The following is a 27,410-nucleotide window of genomic DNA, read 5'->3' as shown; positions in this document are numbered from 1 at the left end:
AAACAACTGATCACTGAAAATACCGAGCCACCTGGCTCTATTGCCAGCAGCACCTCTGATTTCTTTAGTCAACCAGACAACTGGCTATTCAGGCTCTCTCAACCATGGTTGCAGCACCTTGCTGTTGGGCCCAGTCCTGGCCTCCTGGTACTGTTTTCCAGAGCCTCAAGCTTGATCTCTGGAGATTTCCAGATTCCCCCCAGCCCCCTGGATCCGCTAGCTGCCTCAGCTTCTTTGGCCTTTCAGAGCCATGTAGCTGTGCTGACTCTCTCAGTCCTTGGGCAAGCAATCCCCCTCACAAAGGATGCAGTCGCTAGCAGGAACTCCCAGCTCTGCTGACAGGGCTCTGTCTCCAAAGGCAGCAACTCCAACTCCAATCTGTAGTTCTGAGCTACTCTCAAACCTAGCTTATAACAAACTTGCACACCTGAGCACTCACACAGGCTACAGGTGTCTCGCAAAGTCCAGACACAGGTTTGAAGGTTCCGTCCCACCCAAGACATCTTGAAACCTTCAAACCCCAGGCCCCAAACCAAGAGAAAACTTTAAACACAGTTTTCTCTACTAATAAAACACATACTTGAACTTCTTAAACTGCACCTTTGAGAACTCTGTGTCATTTTTCCAACCATTTTCACAGTGGCAGGGCATCGTGCTGTCACACTAGCCAAATAAATAATTTTATTAATGAACAATACCTTCTTGAATGGGCTTATATCCTTATTATGATAAATCTTCCAATGCCAGGTAGGATTCTTATCAAAGCTGCTGCAGGATTATCCATAATCTACACCAAACCTTTTTGAGATGGGAATGAGGGACACCTATTAGCACAATTATGTAGACATAGGACGCACCCCCTGCCATGCCCCCTTAAAGGAGAATTATACAAAAAAATGATTAGTTAAACCCACAAGTGTTTTTCCTCAGCACTACTATTCCTTTATACTGGCAAAATTTACAAATGTAACCATTTAGAAATTGGATGAAAGGTTTAGCACCGGGAAGCACTTTTTGATAGATTTATAGTGCATTTTATATACAACTATATACAGTGCCTTGAAAAAGTATTTGTATCCCTTGAAATTTTCCACATTTTATCACGTTACAACCAAAAACATAAATGTATTTTATTGGGATTTTATGTGATAGACCAACACAAAGTGGCACATAATTGTGAAGTGGAAGGAAAATGATAAATGGTTTTCAACATTTTTTACAAATAAATATCTGAAAAGTGTGGCGTGCATTTGTATTCAGCCCCCTGAGTCAATACTTTGTAGAACCGCCTTTCCCTGCAATTACAGCTGCAAGTCTTTTTGGGGATGTCTCTACCAGCTTTGCACATCTAGAGAGTGACATTATTGCCCATTCTTCTTTACAAAATAGCTCAAGTTCTGTCAGATTGGATGGAGAGCATCTGTGAACAGCAGTTTTCAAGTCTTGCCGCAGGTTCTTAATTGGATTTAGGTCTGGACTTTGACTGGGCCATTCTAACACATGAATATGCTTTGATCTAAACCATTTCATTGTAGCTCTGGCTGTATGTTTAGGGTCGTTGTCCTGCTGGAAGGTGAACCTCTGCCCCAGTCTCAAGTCTTTTGCAGACTCTAACAGGTTTTCTTCTAAGATTGCCCTGTATTTGGCTCCATCCATCTTCCCATTAACTCTGACCAGCTTCCCTGTCCCTGTTAAAGAAAAGCATCCCCAAAACATGATGCTGTCACCACCATGTTTCACAGTGGGGATGGTGTGTTCAGGGTGATGTGCAGTGTTTACAACCACACATAGTGTTTTGCTTTTAGGCCAACAAGTTCTGACCAGAGCACCTTCTTCCACATGTTTGCTGTGTGCCCCACATGGCTTCTCGCAAACTGCAAACTGGACTTTTTATGGCTTTCTTTCAATAATGACTTTCTTCTTGCCACTCTTCCATAAAGACCAGATTTGTGGAGTGCACGACTAATAGTTGTCCTGTGGACAGATTCTCCCACCTGAGCTGTGGATCTCTGCAACTCCTCCAGAGTTACCATGGACCTCTTGGCTGCTTCTCTGATGAATGCTCTCCTTTCCTGGCCTGTCAGTTTAGGTGGACGGCCATGTCTTGGTAGGTTTGAAGCTGTGCCATACTCTTTCTATTTTCCGATGATGGATTGAACAGTGCTCTGTGAGATGTTCAAAGCTTGGGATATTTTTTTATAACCTAACTCTGCTTTAAACTTCTCCAGAACTTTATCCCTCACCTGTCTGGTGTATTCCTTGGCCTTCATGATGCTGTTTGTTAACTAAGGTTCTCTAACAAACCTCTGAGGGCTTCACAGAACAGCTGCACTTATACTGGGATTAAATTACACACAGGTGGACTCTATTTACTAATTAGGTGACTTCTGAAGGCAATCGGTTCCATTCGATTTTAGTTAGGGGTATCAGAGTAAAGGGGGCTGAATACAAATGCACGCCACACTTTTTACATATTTATTTGTAAAACATTTGGAAAACCATTTATCATTTTCCTTCCACTTCACAATTATGTGCCATTTTGTGTTGGTCTATCACATAAAATCCCAATAAAATACATTTAAGTTTTTGGTTATAACATGGCAAAATGTGTAAAAATTTCAAGGGGTATGAATACTTTTTCAAGGCACTGTAGATCAGATCAAAATGAGGGACAAATGAGGAGGAAGGAAGGACAGAGGGACTTTGTTCCAAATCAGGGACAGTCCCTCAAAATCAGGGACAGTTGAGAGCTATGCTACACCCATATTGCCATGTCTACTTTTCACCACTCCACACTCACATTTTGCTGCAGCTTGCTATGCTCTCTACATTCTAAAAAAATTGGCCAAAGTTGAGAGCTATACAAATACTGACCTATACAAATACTGAGTCATCATCTCTGGTCATCTCTGGTGATTATATATATATATATATATATATATATATACATATATATACTGTATATTCTTAAGTTGGACAAACATGCAATAAGCTGCCTTGTAAGCCTGTGTGTTGAGTGCTGTTCCCTGTACTGCATGAGTGCATCAGTTTAATTAAGAGTGTGGTAACCCAGCATTATGAAATCCTTCATAAATCTTTCATTGCTGAGATACAGTCCTGTCTGACACTACCATATTTTTCGCTTTGTTCAGCTTTATTTCTAAAACAGCTGAATGTTGGAGGATTATTTATGACACGGTGATAGTGAAATTCAGGTCAGTGCTACGCAGGAAATCTGTACAAATAAAACTAAGTTCTTGGACTATGGAACTAACAGAACTTGGTCAAATATAACATGTATTGTATAGCATAAGTCATAATCTGAACCAGTCAAAAACCAGAAAACAAGACACATGAGTGCAATTAATGAAATCTGATTTAATAAATAATTATGATCTGTGAAATTCAGTATAACTATGTTTTATCTGTTGCTTTTTTTATCCCGTAATATTGTATGGCTTTTATATTGATTGCTTATGCCCTGCCCCTGCCAGTAAAGGGGAACTGTATATAGTTTATTTGGAAAGCTCCCCAGAGTTCTGGTAGCTAGGTTCAGAAGGAGGATTTGAATTCTCAGACATGACTAGTTCAGGACAATGTAGAGATGCCTACATAGCCTGCTACCCCCTTGTAGGGAAGTAGGGTGTGGCCAGGCGGCTGCCACATATGTAATACTTAGGCTTTGGATCTACTCTCCTCCCTCTGGGGGATGAAAGGACTCTATAATCACCCTCTAGAGCTAATAGGTCTCGCAACACTTTTCCCTCTTAAATCTTTTATCTTTATCAAGTTTCTAACCTAGAGATGTGTCACCTTTATCTGAAAGGCTGAATAAATTGCTTGTAAATGCCATTTTAATTAGTAAAGCAAAGACCAAAGCCATCTGTTGTGTGGACATTCTGGTATTCCTAAAGCAACATAGGCTGCAGTGGGGTCTGTTGCTCAGGACCTATGGAAGGTATGGACTTCACAGCCATTGAGTACTGGTTAGGCAAGGCTGGGAACTGTACCAGGTGTCCTTCAAAAGACATCACTTACTAGGAACCCAACTGGTCCCATGTTAGCGTACCCCAATGGACTGGCTGGTTTCAGGAAGGTTTGAAAGCAGGGGCGTAACTACCACCATAGCGACCCATGCGGGCGCTATGGGGCCCGCAGCTGAGTGGGGCCCAGTGAGGATAAGAGCACCGCCGGCACAGTCTCCCAGAGAGAGAGGAAAGGAAGAGGCGAGCTGTCCGTATCAGCAGAGAGCTGAATTGCCCGATGTAAGAGCTTTCATTAGAACTTCCAGTGTTCCCGGGGCTCGCGTCACATAGCTCCACCTTTTGGCCCGGTGCCTTTGATAGACAGAACGCCAATCCAATGTGGGACATGTGATGTCATCAAAGGCGTCGGGCCAAGAGGTCGGGCTATGTGACGATGAGCCCCGGGAAGACAGGAAATTCAAATGAAAGCTATTACAGCAGGCAATCCCGCTCTCTGCTGATCCGGGTGGCTTGCCTCTTCCTCTGCATAGGTGGGGCTGTATGGGACACAGGCAGACCAGGCTGTATTGGGCACAGGTCACGCTGTATGGGGCACAGGTCATGCTGTATTGGGCACAGGTCAGCTGCATTGGGCACAGGTCACGCTGTATGTGGCACAGGTCACGCTGCATTGACACTAGAGCAGCTGTGGGGGGGGCTGTTTGCAGGGGGGCCCATACAACATTTTGCTATGGGGCCCTGCTATTTCTAGTTACGCCCCTGTTTGAAAGCAAAAGGGTTAAAGAGCATAGGCACTCCTCCATCCCTCAAACTTGGGACAAAAGGGAGGCATGCTGCCAAGTACATGGTCATCTTACGTAACAATGTTAATTCACTACTCACAGTGTTTGGGTATATTTATGGGTTTGGGTTATTATATATTGGGGGGTCAAGGAAAGACATCTTGAACAGATGGCTTTTAGGAGTCCTAGAATTCACAAAGAAAACCATAAGTCAGTTTTGATCTTCAGTATTAGTCTAGGTTCACACTGGTGAATATGGAACACCACATGTGATTTGCATGTGATGTCTGTGCGGTGCAATTTCAACCATGCATTTTTTATGGTTCAAATCTCATTGCATCTGCACCAAAGTGGCTCAGGACCATTTTTTTCCCCGCACCTGAATCTCATCACGTGGTTCTTCACACCCTCATCAATGGGACGATATGCTCCTTAACTTTAAATGCACCCGTTCCTTAACAGTATGGAAATCAACTTACAGTATGGAGACCAAAATTTATACTAGGTGGTACATGACCCAAAGCTTACACATTATTTCTGCAGAAGTTCCAGACATCTGTTTCTGAGGCTGTCCCTCTGTAGGTTCACTTGATCATATTTTTTTGGAGCTGGAGGGTACTTCATCCCTTATGGCAAGATAACAGACCACTGAAAGGTCAGCTAAGGACTTCAACAATATCTATGTGCCTAACATTCGTCCTTATCCCAGATGTAGCCTACCATGTTGAAATAATGCTACGTATATTGTTTACAGAGGTACAATGGCCTTTAATTGGTGTTCCTGTTCTCCCAGGTTCTTAGCAAAACATACTCTCTGATGCTTGTGGAAAAGGGATTTTGTACAATTCATAACTCTAAACAGTGTTTTCATGATAAATTGGATATTTAACAATATCCAAATTTGGATATGTAACAACACTATTCAAGGTGCTGCTAACCTGTATGCCATTTAGTTTAACCATGTTTGTGTCAAAAAAATGATAATAATCTGAATGCACTGCATTCATTATGTTGTATATGGGTGCTCCTCACCCCTGCACTGTATTAATATTATTTTACGTTATACTTTTACCCTGTATTGCATACACTATGTTGTACATGATACGCCTAACCCCTGCACTGCATTCACTATGTTGTACATCAGGGGTGTCCAACCTTCCTGAGCCACATTGGAAGAAGAGAAATTGTTTTGGGCCACACATAAAATACACTAACAATAAAAATAGCCGATGAACAGTTGGGCACTACACATTGTAGTGCGTCAGTGCAGTTTTACTGCAGTATATTCTAGTTGAGTAGAATTATAGGGGCCTGATAATGTTGAGTTATATATAAATAGAGACTATGATTTTAATTATTGGTAATACACTTTTTTACTTTCCCTAGGTGTTTTTTGTTTTGTTTTGTTTCAATTCCTGGGAAATTGAAACTGTTAGATATGTGATGACACAAACTACTCATAAGAACCCAGAAAGCTGCTCAAAATGACTTCCTTATCAAAACCAGTCTGAACCGACCAAATACTGCTGAAATGTCTTTTTTTGCCAGTCACATGATGTATACACCCATTTAACTGTTCCCTTGCTACTAAGAAGATATGGACATTGATTGGACTAAACTATATGGTCACACCTATAACACGCCTAGACCTTATGCATATTCATAAAGTATATACTTCGTTCTTCATTCGGCCTGGTAGAGCTGAATATCGGTGTCTGTTGTGTCTCTCCACTGCAGTGTATGAATAAAGCACCTAATTATATTCTTTTACAAATATCTGGATCTACTATCTCATCTGAATGTCTTGTTTGGAGACTCCCTAACCTGATTTAACAGAATGGTGCCTTTTGACTTGAATACAGTCCTGTAGGCTCCTGGCCAGAGAGACACAAAACTCACATTGAGCAGACAAGTGGCCACGGTAAGAAACTGTTATTCTTACTTATTCTTCTGTAAACTAGAGTAATGTTGATGTTACACAGTTTGACCCAAATAACTCCTTTACTTTACCTATTGCAGAAATAATAGAGCCAATAATAATTATCATTGTTGATGTTTTGTTTCTTTTTGTCTAACCAGAGAACTGTAGTGTTGAGCCTGCGTGGCAAGTAATGCAAGTAGCAAGTAAGGCAAGTGTACAGGCCAAGTGTAATAAAATACCATTTGACGGCTACTGTGTGTGACCCAGGGGAAGACAACATTTTTTGGGTGACGACCCACAAATTGTTAGAGACTCAAAGTGAGGACTCTAGATTGGAAGCATGGCTCTCCCATGGACCTCTCGATGTTGGGAGAGGAAAAGAAGAAGTGGCACAAGTCCTATGACAGACAGATGTGGACAGTGGTTAAGAAATTACACCAAGACTATTATAGGCTGAACCAAAACAGAGCTGATCTAATACCAGAAGGAGTTATGATCAACTTGGGTTTCTGTGTATGTTAATTTTTATGGCAGATTGACAGAGTTGGATAAGGGGATTACATGTGTGCAATATTGGATTTTTGAAAGTATGCAACGTTTTGGAACTTTAACTAGTTATGAGCCTGTCAAAGTTTTTCTAATGCATATCACTGATGGGTCTAGCAAAAAAGAATTAGACCAGGCAATACAAGTGTTATCTAAATGTTTAAGAAATATTTGAGAAGCAGAAAAATAATGCTAAGTATTGCTGAGTTGAAAAATAAGCATAAGAAATTATTTTGGGGATATAGGAAACCTGCTCGTAATTTTTTCGCAGCTTCCTCACCTCCCACCTTTTGTATTTCTGTGTAAGAAAGAAGTGAGGTGACCCTCCCTTCAAATTCCTGTGTAAAGCAGCCGGAGAGTTATGAATATCTAAGAAATTAGTAATTATGGTGTTGTTATATATGGTGTTGTAGGAATATAATCCTAATTGAAATTGTTAGTTTTTACTATATAACTCTAGGATTATTTTAAACAAAGAAAGAAAATAGCTGATAATGGCTGACACCCTTTTACATTCCTAAAAAGGTAGCTGTTCTGTCCACCAGATGTCTTGCTGATGTTTTATATTGGTTATTTGTACCTGTGTTGTTAAATTTACATGCAAATGTGTAATTTACTTAAGGCAATCATATATGGTGTGCAGGCTCCATCTAGCATTCCTTTTTGGAGCAGGGAATTCTGGGTAGACAGGAAGTCAACCATCCACCATTCTTTTCAACATATTGCAAGAAGCAAGTCATGTATTTCTCTACCTATCGCCATCACCCCTTAGAGAACTTAAAAAGTAAGTTTTTATTATATCATCTTGTACTGTATATCGTTGTTTATGCAATGTATGCTGTATTGTATGCAATATTGTACTTATTGAAGTCTGTTTCTGTTATTTTGTAGTTTCACCTGGCTTGTTCTAATAAAACTGAGATCAAACAAATATGGTATCTACAGTTATTGGGATAAGAAGGTTTAACTAGCTGCCCCAGAGACAGAACAGTAGCTATGATTATTATAATTATTTAAATGTTTAGTTCTCCTTTCTAGCTTACTGAGCGTGAAAAGGTTCCACACACTGATAAGACCTGGTTGATTTAGTATTTTAGCATGCCAGAATATTAAAGGAACTATGCAAGTTAAGAAGCAGTAGTTAGACAAGGAAGCACATGCCAGAAGAGAGAAATCAGAAGGTTATTGGTGATTTAAAGAAGTAGATAGTAAACATGAAAGTGGAGAAAGACAAGTTTCTTTAGAAGAGGAAATAAGTAAGTGATTTACTGACAGAAAAATCTGAGAAGAACAGAGAACGGATGGAGATTTCCAGATAGACTGTAAGACTGCTGATGTGATGGGACTTAAGGAATCAACAAGGAAATGGTTAATGGCAACATAACTAAAATGGAAGGGCTTTGAATGGGCTTTACCGAGAGAAGTGTGCAGTAGCATTGAAGCCCAGAGAGAGGTGAGAAAAGAAAAGACAACAGACTTAATGCTTCCATAGCTCAAGATAATGTGTTTTTCAAAGAGAAACCAGGAAATGTTTAAACTGTGGTAAAATTGGGCATCTTGCTAAGAGACGCAGATACCAAAGAACATTATGAACAAGATGATGGAATAACAGAATTGCAGTTGAGGAATCAAAGCTATGATAGCCTTGTTTGGCTGGTGATTTTATGGTTGCATCCATTTCTGACCCTGTTGAGATAAATCACATTAATATGTTTAGTGGGAAAGATGAGGAGCTTTTATGCTCATCTGATGCCAGAGACCAGCAACATAAAGAAAAAGATGGTGACGAAGGCAAAGATGGGACTGGTGCCAATACTTTAGCAGTAAGTTCAACTGAGAGGTGTCCAACTTGTCTGAACAGTCTTTCCCTGGAGGTTGGCTTTCCAGAAGATTGTTGTCATGTTTTCTGTAAATCCTGCATTCTTAAATGGTGTGAAACCTCCTCATCCTGCCCTGTTGAACGCAAACCCTTTCAAACCGTGTATAAAATAGATCCGGTTGGTGGATGCACCAAGATCCATGTCATGGCAAGAACACAAAAAGAAAACTGCAGCTGCAACCTGTGCCAGTGGTACTGTACAAAAGGGAAGATATACTTTTACAATCCTGCTTGAATTAGGAGAAATAAAAGTGAAGAAATATACTACAATCAGTCCTGCCAGAGTTTTCCTAGAGAGAAAAGGAAACCTCGAAGAGGAGGGTGACCATATCTGCTTAAAACTCATGGAAGAAGAAATGCAGCAAATCTCCCCAGTAAAGGACACTCCTCTTCAAAAATTCTGATCTGATCCTGTTTGCAGAGGGTTCACGACTGTACAAAGATGGAGTCCCAAGAATGGCATATGCGGTGGCAACATTGGAGGAAGTGATTGAGACCTAACTACTCCCTTCATCGCTTTTAGCGCAGGTTACCAAAGTGGTAGCACTCACCAGAGTCTGTGAGGCTGCAAAGGATCAAACAGCCAACATCTACACTGATGGCAAGTATACTCTCGGAGTAGTCCATGATTATGGACCCATAAGGATCATGCTGCCAGGAAGACTGCTGAAACACCAATGTAAGCAATCATGACCCATATCACTGATTTTGCAAAGAAATAAGAAACCTGTAACAGACTGAAGAAAAAGAAGAGAACAAATACTCAAAGAGAAAAAGTGATTAAGAAATTGCAAGAATCTGCACATGATGATTGGAAAAAAATCATGGAAAGGGACAGAGCAAAGAAGAACCAAGAAGGACTCTTGTGCAAGGAAAATGAAATATGTGTCCCACCTCAAACAGAGAAGATGATCATGCAACTAGCCCATGGCCCAGGTCATGTAGGCCCTAAGGCAATGGAGAGAAACATAAACAAGGCTGGATGGTTTATTCAATACTCCAGAAACGTATGTCAAGACTTTGTTAAGGGATCTATAATCTGTGCTAAATAAAACCCAAGAAAACCGGCCAGAGTAACACAAAGACATTTGGCCAAGCCACTTTTCCCTTTCCAAAGACTTCAGATTTATTACATCCAAATGTCCAAATCAGGCCAATATCAATATGTTTTGGTGTGCATAGACATGTTTTTAAGTGAAGTAGAAGCCTGACCGATGGCTAAAGCAAATGCCAAGACAACAGCAAAGAAGCTCCTTTCTTAAATGATATGCCGCTTTGGAGTCCCTGAAACCATAGAGAGTAACGATGGAACACATTTCACTGGACAGATCATACAAACTATATGCAAGGACTTGGCAATTGAGTAGACCTTCCATGCCCCTATCAGGGAAGGTAGAAATATATAGTGGAATCATTAAAGACAGATTAGCTAAATTAATGCAGGAAAAGGGAAGACGGGTCAGTAAAGAAACAATGGCCAGAACTGTTGCCTCTGGTTCTTTACAGCATCAGGGCTACCCCTACTTATAGGTCAGAGAACTTGAGCCCTTATGAGATAAGACAGAGTTGTATTCTCCACATTAGACTGCTGAAATAGGTGCCTGGGTCACCTCAGAAGTGCCCCTGGAATAAGGGAGAAAGTTTTGGGCTATCTCAGTACCTCAAGGACGTAGACAAGTATATGTATAATTTTATATAAAATAAATTTTATAATACATAGAATATAAAAATATTGTGGGACATAAACACATTGACAAAATAGTTAGATACAGTTGACAGCCTTTTTTGCTGCTTCAAACAATTATACAAAGAATGAAATGAAGTTGACCCCCAGTGTTGAAGCGGGGTGTCAAATATGATGCATCTTGGCGATTGTCCTTAATTAGTTTTGCAGCAATTGCTGCTTCTTTAGAAGGAGTCAGTCATAAGCCAGTGCTGTTTTTTGGCCTAGGCCAACAAGGCCCAGGCCTAGAGCGGCACTTTGCGGGGGAAAAAAGCCACCCCCCCCCACCAAAAAGGCATTCGCACTCGCGCCCTCCTCCCGACACCAGCACGCAGGGCCACCATCAAGGGAGTACAGCTGAAGAGAGCAGTGGCGTCACGGTGTGGAGGGGGCCAGGAAGCAGTTTTAGTAAGTGCCGTCAAGCCGCCCCCCTTGGTAAAGTCGTGACTCTCTCTCTGATTGGCCCTCTGCTGTGGCCAATCATGGGGAGGGAAACAGCGGGCAGGAAGCTGGGTGGCAGCACAGCGAACCCAATTAGAGCCACTTTCTCTCTTCTCCCTTCGGCTGACAGGGGAAAGGGGAGGAGGGGGCAAGTGGGGGAGATACACAGACAGCCCGCAGCTAGCCTCTCCCTGTCACAGCGCCACTGCTCCATTTGCCGAGCTGCAGGCTGTCTGTGTATCTCCCTTTGTTCGCCCCCCTCCCCTTTCTCCTGTCAGCCGAAGAGAGAGAGCGGCTCTAATTGGGTTTGCCATGCCACCTTCCTGCCCGCTTTTTCCCTCCCATGATTGGCCACAGCAGAGGGCCAATCAGAAGACACTGGGGGGAGATCATCGGAAATGTAGTCCCTGAAGATTGGCGGCCCCAGTGTGTCCACAGACAACATGCTACAGCCGCAAGCATGCATACCCTCTGCTGGGGAGGGAGAGCCTGGAACCCGAAAAAAAGCAGAGGAATTGAGTATTACAGGAGGAGAAAAAAAGATAATACTGTGCTAGGGGAGGCCAGAGAGGGAGCCACACTGTACCCCTGTACCCGCACCACCAGAGAGCCACGCTGTACCTGCACCACTAGAGAGAGAGCCACGCTGTACCCGCACCACCAGATAGCGTGCCATGCTGTACGCGAACCACCAAAGAGAGTCACGCTGTACCCGCACCACCAGAGAGCGAGCCACGCTGTACCCGCACCACCAGAGAGAGAGAGCCACGCTGTACCCATACCACCAGAGAGATAGCCACACTGTACCCACACTACCAGAGAGGGAGCCACGCTGTGCCTGCACCACCAGAGAGGGAGCCATGCTGTACCTGCACCACCAGAGGGGGAGAAAGATGGAACCACTGCCAGGGTACAGACATGCTACATTACTGACTTGAGTCAGCCTGGGCAACCCAGAGTGAGCGGACATCTAGCTGGAGGGATCACTGTTGCGGTTTTGCCATGTCTGGTAAGAGGGCCTGTTGGCCATTATCCATTACTGTTCCCAGGGACTGAGCCATTAGAAAGTGCCTAACCTGATATCCTCTAGGCCTTATTGACCGCCACAATGAGCTCCAACGCTGGGGGTTCGGTCCAAAAATAGGGGGGTTGACACCATTTTTACCGAACCATGTGACACCAATGTGACGCCACTGTCCCAGAGCCCAGTGCCACAACAAGTTCGGCACTGAGCTCCGGTAACTGGCCACACAGGGGTGCTCTAGCGTGGGCACCCAGGACATCTGCCGCCCTGGGTCCCACAATCGGCTTTCCATAGAAGTCAACACCTCTCTCCCCACTGTCAGCCACACACACTCCTCGGCTCCTTCTCGGCTCCAATGTTCCAGTGTACACAGCCAGGAGCCACAGAGGAGGGACACGACTTTAGTGCAAAAGCCGCGCTGCTGTTCTGAGGTCTGTGTATAGTTTACAGTGGAGGGGGTGGAGGGGGACACAGTAACCGGGAAGGGGGGTCAGATAACAGATGTACACATGAAATGATGGGAGGGGGGTAAGGGGATATGTGCTGGGTGCTTTGGGAGGGGAGAGGATATGTGCTAGTGGGGGGGTCTGATCCTCCCCCCACCACTAGCACATGTCCTCACCCCTCCCAAAGCACCCAGCACATATCCCCTTTCACCCTCTCTCCCCCAAATCAAAAGATGCCGCATCCCTCTCTGTCCTCCTCCCGTGGCGTTTACAGTGGAGGGGGGTGGAGGGGGGTGAAGGGGGACACAGTAACTGGGAGGGGGGGGCAGATAACAGATACACACATGGAGTGATGGGAGGGGGGTAAGGGGATGTGTGCTGGGTGCTTTGGGAGGGGAGAGGATATGTGCTAGTGGGGGGGTCTGATACTCCCCCCACCACTAGCACATGTCCTCTCCCCTCCCAAAGCACCCAGCACATATCCCCTTACACCTTCTCTCCCCCAAATGAAAAGATGGCGCATCCCTCTCTGTCCTCCTTCCGCAGTGTCTCTCTGTCCTCTTCCCGCGGCATCCCTCTGTCCTCTTCTCACGGCGTCCCTCCGTCTTCCCATGAAGATGACAGGGCGGATCTTAAAAAGGAAGGGATGTGGCCTTGACAGGAAGGGGTGGATGATATTTAAATTAGGGGGTGCGCAAGTTTAGTCAGGCCTAGGGCAGCACAAATCCTAAATACACCACTGTCATAAGCATCTATTGAGATAAATCATAATTTCATGTTTAAACCATTATGTATGACATTGATATATATTTCAAAACATGAAGGTTATTTTCTTTAATATCAAATAAAATGGAATGCATTAAGGTGAAAAAACATGAAGCTTTACAACCCCTTTAAACCATTGTTTAAAGTGCATCCAATTACACATTTCCCTGTCTCTATTACATTTCAGTAATATCAGGTCTGGGAGGCCAACAAGGAGAGGAAGAAGTTCCAATGCCACTGTGAGGGGGCCAGCAGCGTATGTGTCCACAGGCAAATGTGCCCCTGTGCCATCCAGCATGGAGAGGAGGTGGTGGACTGCCTTACTAAACCATCTCCATCCTCTGTCACCCAAGCTGACATTAGTGCGCAGTTCACCACTGCTGCCAGAGCAGCCTATTCTGCCTCATTGTCCACAGCTACTTCGGCCATAGCCCCAGCATCATGCATGGAGGAGTCAGCGGAGTTATTTGAACACAGCATCAGCCACTTGTTCTTGACAATGCACAGCCATAACTTGATTCTGATATTGGTTCTGAGGTTGAGGAAGGTAGGAACATGAGCCTACAGAGATGGGAGAACACTGATAAACAACAAATTGACAATCATGTTCCCCCAGCCACAGCATATTGCCAAATTGGCTCCAGTGATGATGAGGATAAAGGGTATGATGATGATGATGATGATGAGGTCACTGATGTGACTTGGGTGCTGGATAGAGCAGAGGAGGAAAGTAAGGGTGAGGCACAACTCCAATGAGACAGCCATCATGGAAGAGTAGAGAGCAGCCACCCTATGTCATCCAATTGTGGAGCTGTTATCTCCCAGCCCACGTCCCACAGCTCAGCTATCTGGCCCTTTTTTAGCACATATGCAGCCAATAACACTGTTGCAATTTGAAAACTTTGCCTCAAGCAGATCAAGCGTGGCAAAAACACCAGGCATTTGGGTACCACATGCTTAACCTCCCACCACTCAGCACGTTGACAAGAGCACCTGAAAGCCACATAAAAGGGATGCAATTCTTCTCCTCCTCACTCCTCACCTATCAGGTCTACCCCCACTATATCTCATGACCTCTCACCAGCTTCCACTGACAGGGATGATGGAATAGTAAAGGGTGTCACAGGTCCTTGCAGCACGTCTGCAAGCAGCACACCACCAGCTGTAGAGTATTGCAGGCAAATTTATCTGCCTCAGCTTTTCAGTGAAAATAAAATACAGTCACTGCCACCAACATGCCCAGCGTCTGAATTCCAACTTGTCCAAGCTGCTGGCTTTACAACTCCTGCCTTTCCGTCTGGCGGATTTTGCCTTCCGAATTTTCAGAATGTGCTGTACCACAATTGCAGGTTTCCAGCAGCTATTTCTTTGCACATAAGGCCATTCAAGCTCTGTACCATCACGTGGAAGGCAATGTTGTAGAATCATTGGGCAAGGCAATCAGCAGCAAGGTCCACGTTACTGCTGACACATGGTCCAGCAAGCATGGTCAGGGACGATATAATTAGTTCACAGCACACTCGATAACTCTGCTTGCAACTAGGAAGGATGCAGGACAGGGCTCAGTGCTGGAGCTTGTTTTGCCACCACAACTCCATACAACTGGTGGTAATGATTTGTCAGATGCACTCCCACCCCCCTCCTCCATGCCCTCCCCTGCTAAATTTTCTGATGAACCACCAGTACCCTCTAAACATTCCAGGGGCTATTCAATGAGTCAGGTTAAAGATGCCATGCAGTGCTTCAGCTGGTCTGTCTAGGGGGCAGAAGCCACACCGGAGCAGAGATTCTTGCAGCTTTGCAGGGTCAGGCCCAGAGGTGGTTCACACCACGCCAGCTTGAGCCAGGAATAGTGGTGTGCGATAATGGCACTAATTTCCTGTCCGCACTTCGACAGGAAAAGTTAAAACATGTGCCATGTCTGGCACATGTCCTCATTTTGGTGGTGCAGCATTTCTTAAACAGGTATTCAGGGTTGCAAGATCTTCTAAAACAGGCCAGAAGAGTCTGTAGCCATTTCAGGCGGTCATACACAGCCAGTGTTCGGTTGGCTGAAATTCAATGGGAATTCCACTTGCCTGTAAACCACCTGATTTGTGACATGCCCACCAGGTGGAACGCGACTTTGCACATGCAGCAGATGGCTGTCAACGAGTACCTGTGTGAATATGACACAACAACAGGCTCAGAGCGGCTCAACATTTTTTCCCCACGCCAATGGCTGCTGATAATGGATGGATGAACTGTACTGTCACCATTTGAAGCGGCCTCAAGCATGGTAAGCCGTGACAATGCATGCATCAGTGACACAATTCCTGTTGTGTTCCTGCTGGAGCAGACTCTGTGTGGCATTATGGATAGGGCACTCGAGGCAGAGCAGCAGGAGGAAGAGGATGACTTCCTTTCCTCTCAAGACACCATTCTTGTGACGCTACACAACACACAGGAGAGGGAAGAGGAGGAGTATTCTGGCAGTTTTGGGGGCATTGAAGCAAAGGAAGACATACTGGGGACAGATAGTTTTCTGTCCCCAGAACCCTTAGGAATAATACACGACTGGGAGGAGGCAGTTCCAGATGCTGTAATCCTCAGTGACCTCGAGGACTCTTCTTCTCATGCCTCTGCAAACTTGCGGTGCAGGGGCTTCCTTATTCTTCAAAGCCTGTGAAAGGACCCGAGAATTAGTGGCATCAAGGAGAAAGATCATTATTGGTTGGCAACTCTCCTTGACCACTGTTAAAAGGGGAAAGTCCTGGAACTCATCCCGTTCCCACAGAGGGAGCAGAGGATGAAATATCTTGAGGACACATTAAGACTCTCATAGGTTAATCTCATGGAAAAGCTAGTTTTGAGGCTTCTGTTGGTCATAGGAGGAGCGGTGGGGGGCTGCCTCAGTGATGCATTTCAAAAATGTTTTAGTCCTCGGAGTCCAGGCCTGTCAGCTTCCACATCCCATCAGCAGCGTCTGCATCATATGGGGGAAGATTATCTAGGGCCAAAAACAGACACAGAGAGATTTCCAGTTGACAATCCACTGGGTTACTGGGTCATGGGAACAGACCACTGGCCAGAACTTGCCTAGTATGCAATTGAGCTGCTGGGCTGCCCGGTATCCAGCATGCTTTCTGAATGGGGCATTCAGTGCTGCCGGAGGTTTTGTGACAGATAAAAGAGCATGTCTGTCCACAGACTCTGTTGACCTGCTGACATTCATTAAAATGAATCATTCCTTAGTTAGCAGCAGCTATGAAGCCCCTGATGCCAATGTTGCCAATTAAGTGTTTTTGGGATGTGCAATCCATGCAAGACTATCTAGGCTTCCTAGCTTTGTAGGTGTTGATTTTATCAGGAAGACATTTTTTGGCATAGGTTTCATGGGCACAATTAACACCCAAAGACCTATTTTTCTGCACCTGTTTGACAGGTGCAAATATATTCAGTTTTTTACACCAAGGTCAGTTCTTGCTTCATCAAGAGTACCTCTATAGGGTTATGGTGTGAAGGCACTACCGACACCCGAAGCCCAATTTTTCCACACCTGTTACTTCTATCCAAAGTCTGCAAAAAAGACACCAGAATTTATCCAAAAAATCTCTAATCTTGTTCCGAGTGCACTAAATTGTGGCTTCATCATACAAACTGGCTCCCCAAAGCCGTTGTTTACAAAATAAAGAAAGCTTGCAGGGAATTCTTTTTTCTTTTTTTACAGGCACACTAAGAGGACCCCCCAGGCACTATAGTTAAAGGAATTTTTCATTTTTAATGTTTTATTTTATACATCATTAAATTACTGCTCATTTAAAAGTGATCTTTTTTAGAAACTTTTTTTGCATTGATACATGTCCCCTAGGGCAGTACCGGACCCCTTACCCTTTGTATGCCCAATAACTTGCATATAAGCCTTCAAAATGGGCACGATCGGCATGATTTGTCCACTTCAAGTCCCATAGACTTTAATGGGGTTCGTTGTTTGGCTGGAAGGGTGTTCGGCCCATATCTGTTTGTTGCACATTATACTGCTGACCCCTGCACTACATTCACTATATTGAACTTTATATACTTTAACCCTGCACTGTATCCTTTTTTTTTTATTAATACAGCTTTATTTGTGTCTTTTCTATCTGCCTGGGGAGGCTGAATACTTGCATCTGTGATTTGAAGCTTTTATATTTTAATGATCAAGAGATTCAAGGGAGATCAAGATCAATCTACAACTAAAGTGGAAAATTTCTTAATAAACAATGTATTGTTTCAATAAGAAAAATCTCAGATCAGACAGCAGAAAGGAAGTGCCTAGCACATCACGTATTAAACGTAGCAATCAGCAGTCACACCTTAGGAGAAATACAATATCTCCCTCTGCCTTTTATTTCCTTCTGAATTTAAGGTTTTGGAGCACAGTGGATGTGAAAACCCTGTATAATAAACATAAGCCTTTGTTTTTACAGCATGTCTGTTCTTCAGAGAAAGAAAATCACGTCTTTGGCCTAAAGACACTTTTACAACCAAAAAAATACAGGAATAAAAAATCGACTCAGCATCTTTACACATAGGTGGCATTTGATTTGTATTTGCCCCCCGGAGAGCATATTATTTTGTGATTTTACCTGCTGGGATGTTCTCCGTCTTAATGTTCTTAAGATTGGCTCATCGACAGTTCATTATCTGCAAGGCTTAAAGTTTAATTGTTACATGGCATGCAATTTACAATGTTTGGTATTTAGATAATGCTGCCGTTATTAGTATCTCAGAGGCACGGTGCTAAGAATTCCTCTGTGGCTGGTAACACGGCCCTGCTAATAATGCCAGTGAAATCTTTATTATTTTTCAACAATGCGAAATGTAAATTATAAAAAAAAGTCTGCAGTAAACAGATTTAATTTAAATTGATTCATGAATATGTCAGAGTCCTGGAAATGGCTTGTCTGATGAGCGCAGGTTAAACCCAAAGGCGTTTATAATTGGAAATTGACATGACCTGGCTTTAAAAGGACTCTGTCATGTGAGAATCATTGAGGCTGCCATTGCTGAACTCTTCTACTTCCTAACTCACGTACTAAAGCTTTGGCTTTAACAGTTTTAAAGTTTCTGACCCAAACAAGTATAAAGATAAAGAATTCTGACACCTTTTTATCACTCATTTATAAAATTCTGCTTTTGGGTCTCAAACTAAAGTCAGATCAAAAGATTACAGTGCAAACATACAAAAATGACATTTAAATCCTGCAAGGCTATTTAAAGCACCTGAACATATTAAGCAAATAAGCAAAAATATGGGGATTTGGTCACACCATATGGCCATACAGTGCTTAAGCCCAATACTGCGTCAAGGTACCCCATTTTCAGTGGGTCCTACACTATTCATAGAATGAAAGATCCCACTTCTCAACCATGGGAGAAATACAATCCTCTTTATGACAGAACTAAAAGGACTCCTCCTATAACTCAGATGGGCACTGATTAGAAGTACTGTTATCTGGTCAGGACCCATATAACAAACAAACTTGGGGGGAACACCCTAACTATGCATCACATTAAAGATGGTGTTGCTATAGGGCCATACAAACAGAATAAAAGATTATAGAGCAGACATACAAAATTGCCACAATAGTGGGCTTAAGCACTGTATGGCCATTAGGGATGAGCTTGATGTTGACATACGTTCGACTCGAACATTGAGTGTTCACCCGTTCGCCAAAGAGCGAACATTATGTGGCGTTCGCACCAAATTCGAGTGCCGCCCTATAATGCACTGCGAGATTGCAGTGCATTGCTGTATGATGATTGGCCAAAGCATGCACCTGACCTGCATGCTTTGGCCAATCCCAGCACCCTCTGCTAAAAGAGCCATAATTGGCCAAAGGCAGGGTGCCTTTGGCCAATCATAGCTCAGGGGGACTAAGTCCACACCCCACACTATATAACACTGCCTACAGGGCAGCCCTGTGTAGTGTTGTTGGTGTGGACGGAGAGACAGCTTGATTTAGATTAAGCAGGCAGGTTATTCAGTTAGTGGCAGTGTACTTGATATATATATATATATATATATATATATATATATATATATATATATATATACAGTCAGTCTAGTATAAAAAATATATATCTATCTATCTATATAGATATATATCTATATAGATATATATATATATATATATATATATATATATATACATATACTCTGCATTTGGCATAGACTAGACATTCAGTGTTTACTCTATATTCAGTCAGTGCAGGCAGTGTATTAATATATATATATAATATATAATAATATAATATAATAATATATAATATAATAATAAATAATAATATATATATATAATAATAATATATATAATATAATATATAATATAATAATATAATATATATATATTTATAATGATACAGTGCATTCTGTGGTGAAATTAAATTAAATTTTTCACTCTTTGTTATATTGCAGCCATTTGCTAAAATCATTTATGTTCATTTTTTTTCCTCATTAATGCACACACAGCACCCCATATTGATAGAAAAACACAGCATTGTTGACATTTTTGCAGATTTATTAAAAAAGAAAAACTGAAATATCACATGGTCCTAAGTATTCAGACCCTTTGCTGTGACACTCATATATTTAACTCATGTGCTGTCCATTTCTTCTGATCATCCTTGAAATGGTTCCACACCTTCATTTGAGTCCAGCTGTGTTTGATTATACTGATTGGACTTGATTAGGAAAGCCACACACCTGTCTATATAAGACCTTACAGCTCACAGTGCATGTCAGAGCAAATGAGAATCATGAGGTCAAAGGAACTGCCTGAAGAGCTCATAGACAGAATTGTGGCAAGGCACAGATCTGGCCAAGGATACAAAAATATTTCTGCTGCACTTAAGGTTCCTAAGAGCACAGTGGCCTCCATAATCCTTAAAAGGAAGACGTTTGGGACAACCAGAACCCTTCCTAGAGCTGGCCGTCCGCCCAAACTGAGCTATCGGGGAAGAAGAGCCTTGGTGAGAGAGGTAAAGAAGAACCCAAAGATCACTATGGCTGAGCTCCAGAGATGCAGTCGGGAGATGGGAGAAAGTTGTAGAAAGTCAACCATCACTGCAGCCCTCCACCAGTCAGGGCTTTATGGCAGAGTGGCCCGACGGAAGCCTCTCCTCAGTGCAAGACACATGAAAGCCCGCATGGAGTTTGCTAAAAAACACCTGAAGGACTCCAAGATGGTGAGAAATAAGATTCTTTGGTCTGATGAGACCAAGATAGAACTTGGCCTTAATTCTAAGCGGTATGTGTGGAGAAAACCAGGCACTGCTCATCACCTGTCCAATACAGTCCCAACAGTGAAGCATGGTGGTGGCAGCATCATACTGTGGGGGTGTTTTTCAGCTGCAGGGACAGGACGACTGGTTGCAATTGCGGGAAAGATGAATGCGGCCAAGCAAATGGATATTCTGGATGAAAACCTTCTTCAGAGTGCTCAGGACCTCAGACTGGGCCGAAGGTTTACCTTCCAACAAGACAATGACCCTAAGCACACAGCTAAAATAACGAAGGAGTGGCTTCACAACAACTCCATGACTGTTCTTGAATGGCCCAGCCAGAGCCCTGACTTAAACCCAATTGAGCATCTCTGGAGAGACCTAAAAATGGCTGTCCACCAATGTTTACCATCCAACCTGACAGAACTGGAGAGGATCTGCAAGGAGGAATGGCAGAAGTTCCCCAAATCCAGGTGTGAAAAACGTGTTTCATCTTTCCCAAAAAGACTCATGGCTGTATTAGATCAAAAGGGTGCTTGTACTAAATACTGAGCAAATGGTCTGAATACTTAGGACCATGTGATATTTCAGTTTTTCTTTTTTAATAAATCTGCAAAAATGTCAACAATTCTGTGTTTTTCTGTCAATATGGGGTGCTGTGTGTAAACTGAAAAATTTTGCAAATGGCTGCAATATAACAAGAAGAGTGAAACATTTAAGGGGGTCTGAATACTTTCTGTCCCCACTGTATATATATATATATATATATATATATATATATATATATATATATATATATACTCTGCATCCAGTGTAGCCTATATCTACTATGCATTCCGTGGTGTACTGTTTCTAATACACTTCAGGTGGTGTACACAGTATCTAATACAGTGTGTACAGTGTCTACTACACTTCTAGTGGTGTACACAATACAGTGCAGCCCTAGTACAGTTGTTAATACAGTGCAGGAGGTGTACACAGTATCTAATACAGTGTGTACAGTTTCTACTACACTTCTGGTGGTGTACACAGTACACCATACAGTGCAGCCATAGTATAGTTGTTAATACAGTGCAGGTGGTGTACACAGTATCTAATGCAGTGTGTGCAGTTTCTACTACACTTCTGGTGGTGTACACAGTACACAATACAGTTCAGCCGTAGTACAGTTTCTTCTATTTTTCTGGTGGTGTACACAATATCTAATACAGTGTGTACAGTGTCTACTACACTTCTGGTGGTGTACACAGTATAAAATACAGTGCAGCCATAGTACAGTTGCTAATACAGTGCAGGCGGTGTACACAGTATCTAATACAGTGTGTAGAGTTTCTACTACACTTCTGGTGGTGTACACAGTATCTAATACAGTGTGTACAGTTTCTACTACACTTCTGGTGGTGTACACAGTACACCATACAGTGCAGCCATAGTATAGTTGTTAATACAGTGCAGGTGGTGTACACAGTATCTAATGCAGTGTGTGCAGTTTCTACTACACTTCTGGTGGTGTACACAGTACACAATACAGTTCAGCCGTAGTACAGTTTCTACTATTTTTCTGGTGGTGTGCACAATATCTAATACAGTGTGTACAGTGTCTACTACACTTCTGGTGGTGTACACAGTATAAAATACAGTGCAGCCGTAGTACAGTTGCTAATACAGTGCAGGCGGTGTACACAGTATCTAATACAGTGTGTAGAGTTTCTACTACACTTCTGGTGGTGTACACAGTATCTAATACAGTGTAGTGTGGTGTTGTAAAACAAAATATACATCATGTCCGAAAGGCCACCAATGAGAGGCAGACACTCACAGGCCCCTAAAAGAGGGCAAGCAGCCTCTGTGTCTACAGTCAACAGTGCTGGTTGTGGACATGGTGCATCCTCTGCAGGTGGCCGTGGGGCACGTTTGTCCTTTTTTTCTGCTGCTGGACGTGTTATTGAGCCAGAACAGCAGAAGAGTTGGTGGAGTGGATAACAAAGCCGTCCTCATCCTCCTCATCCTCTGTCACCAGACAGAGTAGTTTGCCTTCCAATGCAGCTGCCAAAGTGGCCTATTCCACCGGCTCCTTGTCCACAGTCACTCCTTCCGTAGCTCCACCATCATGCATGGAGGAGTCCCCAGAACTATTCGACCACAGTGTCTTGTACATGCTGCTGGAGGATGTGCAGCGATCTGAAGGCTCCGATGTTGGTTCACAGGTTGAGGAAGGGAATAATGTGAGCCTAGATAGAGGGGGTGCCCAAGAAGGACAAGAAACTGGCAGTCATGTTCCCCCAGCTGCAGCATACTGCCAAGTTTGCACCAGTGACGAGGAGGGTGGGGATGATGAGGTCACTGACTCTACTTGGGTGCCTGAGAGAAGAGAGGAGGAGGAGGCACAACTCCAATGAGGCAGAATGTCCCCTAGGGGGCAGCTTAAGGGCAGGCACCCTATTGCATCACACTGCAGGGCTCTGCAGGTGCAGGGCACTGCTGACTCCCCACGGACTTTTAAAAGTTCCTTGGTGTGGGCCTTTTTTGACATGTCTGCAGCAGATTGCACTGTTGCTGTTTGCATCCTATGTCTGAAGCGGATCAAGCGTGGCCAGAACAGCAGTTACTTGGGCACCACATGCTTGACCAGACATATGACAACCTGCCATGCAGTCCATTGGCAACAGCACTTGAAAGACCCACATCAAAGAAAAAGACAGACTTCTCCTTGCTCCTCATCTGGGATCTCCAACTCAACTATACTTCCAGTCCTCTCAAAAACCTGCACTGAGAGAAATTAAGGTATAGCAATAGGTGTCCCAAGTACTTGCAGCCAATCTGCTAGCAGTACACCACCATCTGATTTTAGCAGACAAATTTCCCTACCCCAGTTGCTGAACCATAAAAAGAAATTCAGTTCCAGCCATCCACATGCTTAGCGTCTGAATGCTAGCTTGGCCAAATTGCTAGCACTGCAACTGCTGCATTTTCAGCTGGTAGACTCTGCCCCTTTTTTTGAATTTGTGGAATGTGCTGTACATCAATGGCAGGTTCCAAAACGCAATTTCTTTTCACGGAAGGCCATTCCGGCTCTCTACCAGCATGTGGAAAGCAATGTTTTGACCTCGTTGGAGAGGGCAGTCAGCAGTAAGGTGCATATGGTGCATATTACCGCTGACTCATGGTCCAGTAGGCATGGGCAGGGACATTACCTTTCCTTCATGGCGCACTGGGTAACTCTGCTGGCAGCTGGGAAGGATGCAGGACAGGGTTCAGTATTGTTGGAACTTGTTCCACTACCACGCCTGCAAAATGCTAGTGGTGATTCTGCCACAGCTCTCTCCTCCACCCCCTCCTCTTCTTCTTCCTCTATGGCCTCTTCTGCAGATTTGTCCTCTGAACCAGCGGTGTTCCGTAAGCGTTCAAGGGGCCGCGCAAGCAGTCAGGCAAAAAGATGCCATGTGGTGCTTGAGTTGGTCTGCTTAGGGGACAGGAGCCACACTGGGGCAGATATTCTGTCAGCTCTGCAGGAACAGGCTCAGCGGTGGTTGACGCAACGCCAGCTTCAGCCAGGAATGGTTGTATGCGACAATGACACCAACCTTCTCTCTGCTCTCCGACTGGGACACTTGACCCATGTTCCATGTTTGGCACACGTCCGGAATTTGGTGGTGCAGTGGTTCTTGAGCAGGTACCCAGGCTTACAGGATCTCCTGAGGCAGGCCAGAAAAGTCTGTGGTCATTTCCGCCGGTCATACAATGCCAGTGCTCGGCTGGCTGACATTCAAAGGGAATGCAACCTGTCCACCAACTGCCTCATTAGTGACATGACCACCAGATGGAACTCAACGTTCGCAATGCTGCAGCGGCTGCAAATGCAGCAGAGGGCCATCCATGAGTACCTGTGTGAGTATGGCACCAGGACAGGATCAGGGGAGCTTGGCTTCTTTTCGCCATGCCAGTGGCTACTGATCAAGGATGCATGCACTGTCCTGTCACCATTTGAGGAGGCCACGACGATGGTGAGCAGCGACAATGCATGCATTAGTGACACTGTCCCTATTGTCTTCCTGTCCCTATTGTTGGAGCACACGCTTTGTGGAATAATGGACAGGGCACTTGAGTCAGAACAGCGGGAGGAAGAGGGAGACTTCCTTACCTCTCAAGGCCCCCTTTATCCAGATAGTATTCTTGCGGGTACCAACACACAGGAAGACGAGAAGGAGGAGGATTGTGTAAGCATGGACGTGGAGGATAACACTTAGCAGCAGTCTTCAAGGGATGGTTTCAAGTCCCCAGAAACCCAAGGAGTTGTACGTGGCTGAGAGGAGATTGTTACGCATCATGTGATCCTTAGTGACCCAGAGGACTCATAATCGAATGCCTCTGCAAACTTACGCTGCATGGCCTCCCTGATTCTGCAAAGCCTGCGAAAGGACCCTAGGATTCGTGGTATCAAAGAGAGGGATCATTACTGTCTGGCAATCCTTCTTGATCCACGTTACAAGGGTAAGGTTGCAGAACTCATCCTGTCTTTGCAGAGGGAGCAGAGGATGAAACATCTTCAGGAGGCCTTGAAGAAAGGTTTGTACAATGCATTTCCAGACCCTGGGAGGTTACAACTTCCTGTTGCTGGACAACGTGTTGCTGAGGCTTCGTTCAGTCAGAGGAAGAGCAGTGGAGAAGATGGCTAGCTGACCGATGCCTTTAAACAATTTTTCAGTCCTCAGCGCCAAGGTCTGATCGGTTTAAGCAACCATCGCCAGCATCTGCATTACATGGTGCAGGAATATCTAGTGGAAGAGCAGACTTGGAGACCTTTCCAGCAGAGCATCCACTGGGTTACTGGGTCTTGAGGATGGACCACTGGCCATAACTTACTCAATATGCAATTTCTGGCCTGTCCTGCATCCAGCATTCTTGCTGAACGAACATTCAGTGCTGCTGGAGGGTTTGTAATGGATCATAGAGTGCGCCTATCCACAGACTCCATGGATAGGCTCACGTTCATAAAAATGAATCAGTCTTGGATCAGCAGCTATCAAGCACCTGATGCTGATGTAACTGATTAAATTTTCTATGGATGTGGGATCCCTTGAAGACTGCCTATGCTGAGTGACTATCCTATTCCGCCTCAATCTCGATGATGCTAGCTTCCAATAATATTTTTGGTTTAGGGCACCACCGCCCAAGGCCCAATTTTTCTGACCCTGTTTAACAGGGGCATGTAATTACAATTTTTGATCTAATATTCCACAGCAGGGTTTATTCCTGCACCCAACAAGATTAACTGTGAGGGCTTACAGTGTTCTGGTACCACCACCACCCAATGCCCAATTTTTCTGCCCCTGTTTAACAGGGGCATGTAATTACAATTATTGATATAGTATTTCACAGCAGGGCCCGTTCTTGCGCTCACCAAGAGTAACTGTGAGGGCATACAATGTGTTGTGGTACCACCAATACTGAAGGCCCAATTTTCTGCAGAGTATATATGGCAGGCTGTATAGTATATATACTGCTGTACAGAGTATATAGTGCCTGCGGGCCAGGGGGACCCCCATACCATTTTTTTTATTTGGGTGCGGGGTTGCCCTTAACCTCCCTGGCGGTTTTCCCGAGTGTGGCTCGGGGTTAAATTTCAGTCCCATTAGCGGTAACCCCGAGCCACACTCGGGATCGCATTGCAGGATCCTGGGGCAGCGTTACTTACCTTGTCCCCGGGATCCTGCGATGTCCCCCGCAGTGTCCGAGGGCTCCGTCCTCCTCCGAAGCCTCTCCGTGCCAGGCTCCGTTCCCTGCGAGCGGCGCGACGCATGGGGGCGGAGCCTGGCGGCAAATTCAAAAAAATGTCAAAATCATAACACATACAGTACTGTAATCTTACAGATTACAGTACTGTATGAAATGGTTTCACATCCCTTTTGTCCCCAGTGCTCTGGCCCATGCCCTGCATGCAGTTTTACATGATATACACTGTTCTTTCTGCCTGGAAACTGGAGATTGTCCATAGCAACCAAAAAGTGTCCCTTTACGTCAAAAGTGGCTTTAGACCAGCTAGAAAACAGCGATAGTAAATTAGAACACTTGCAGAATTGAGCGATAGTGAATTGTGGGGAAATTTATTTTATTACTATTTTTTTAAATTTTTTTTTAATTATTTATTTTTATTTATTATATTATAATTTATGTTTTTGTGTTTCAAACGTTATCATACCCGGGATATCTACTAGACTCTGGTTTGGACAGATTTAAGTGTGTTATTAAGATTTACAGACCTACAATATAAAACGCCAAATTTCCATGCAAAATAATTGTACCGCTTTCAGCACCTAAAATCCGAAATAATCATACCGCCAGGGAGGTTAATCTTCATACCAGACCCCGGGGGGGGGCAACCCATGTCGTTTTGTTCAATGATTTTCATCTATATTGCTTGGACCCAACAATACATTACAGCCCGAGCAGTTTTAAATGTCTTTTTTCCTTTAAAAATGTCATTTTGCTGTGGTATTGTTCTAAACACAGGAAAACTGCGCCACTTTACAGGCATACTATAGACACCCCCCAGGCACGATATTTAAAGGAATATTTCATTTTTATTGTTTCACTTTAAGCATTTTAATAATCACTGCTCCCGAAAAAATGGCCGTTTTTAAAACTTTTTTTC

This window comes from Aquarana catesbeiana, linkage group LG11, assembly GCF_042186555.1.
Source record: "Aquarana catesbeiana isolate 2022-GZ linkage group LG11, ASM4218655v1, whole genome shotgun sequence".
Classification (NCBI taxonomy): domain Eukaryota; kingdom Metazoa; phylum Chordata; class Amphibia; order Anura; family Ranidae; genus Aquarana; species Aquarana catesbeiana.
This window is presented reverse-complemented; position numbering follows the sequence as displayed.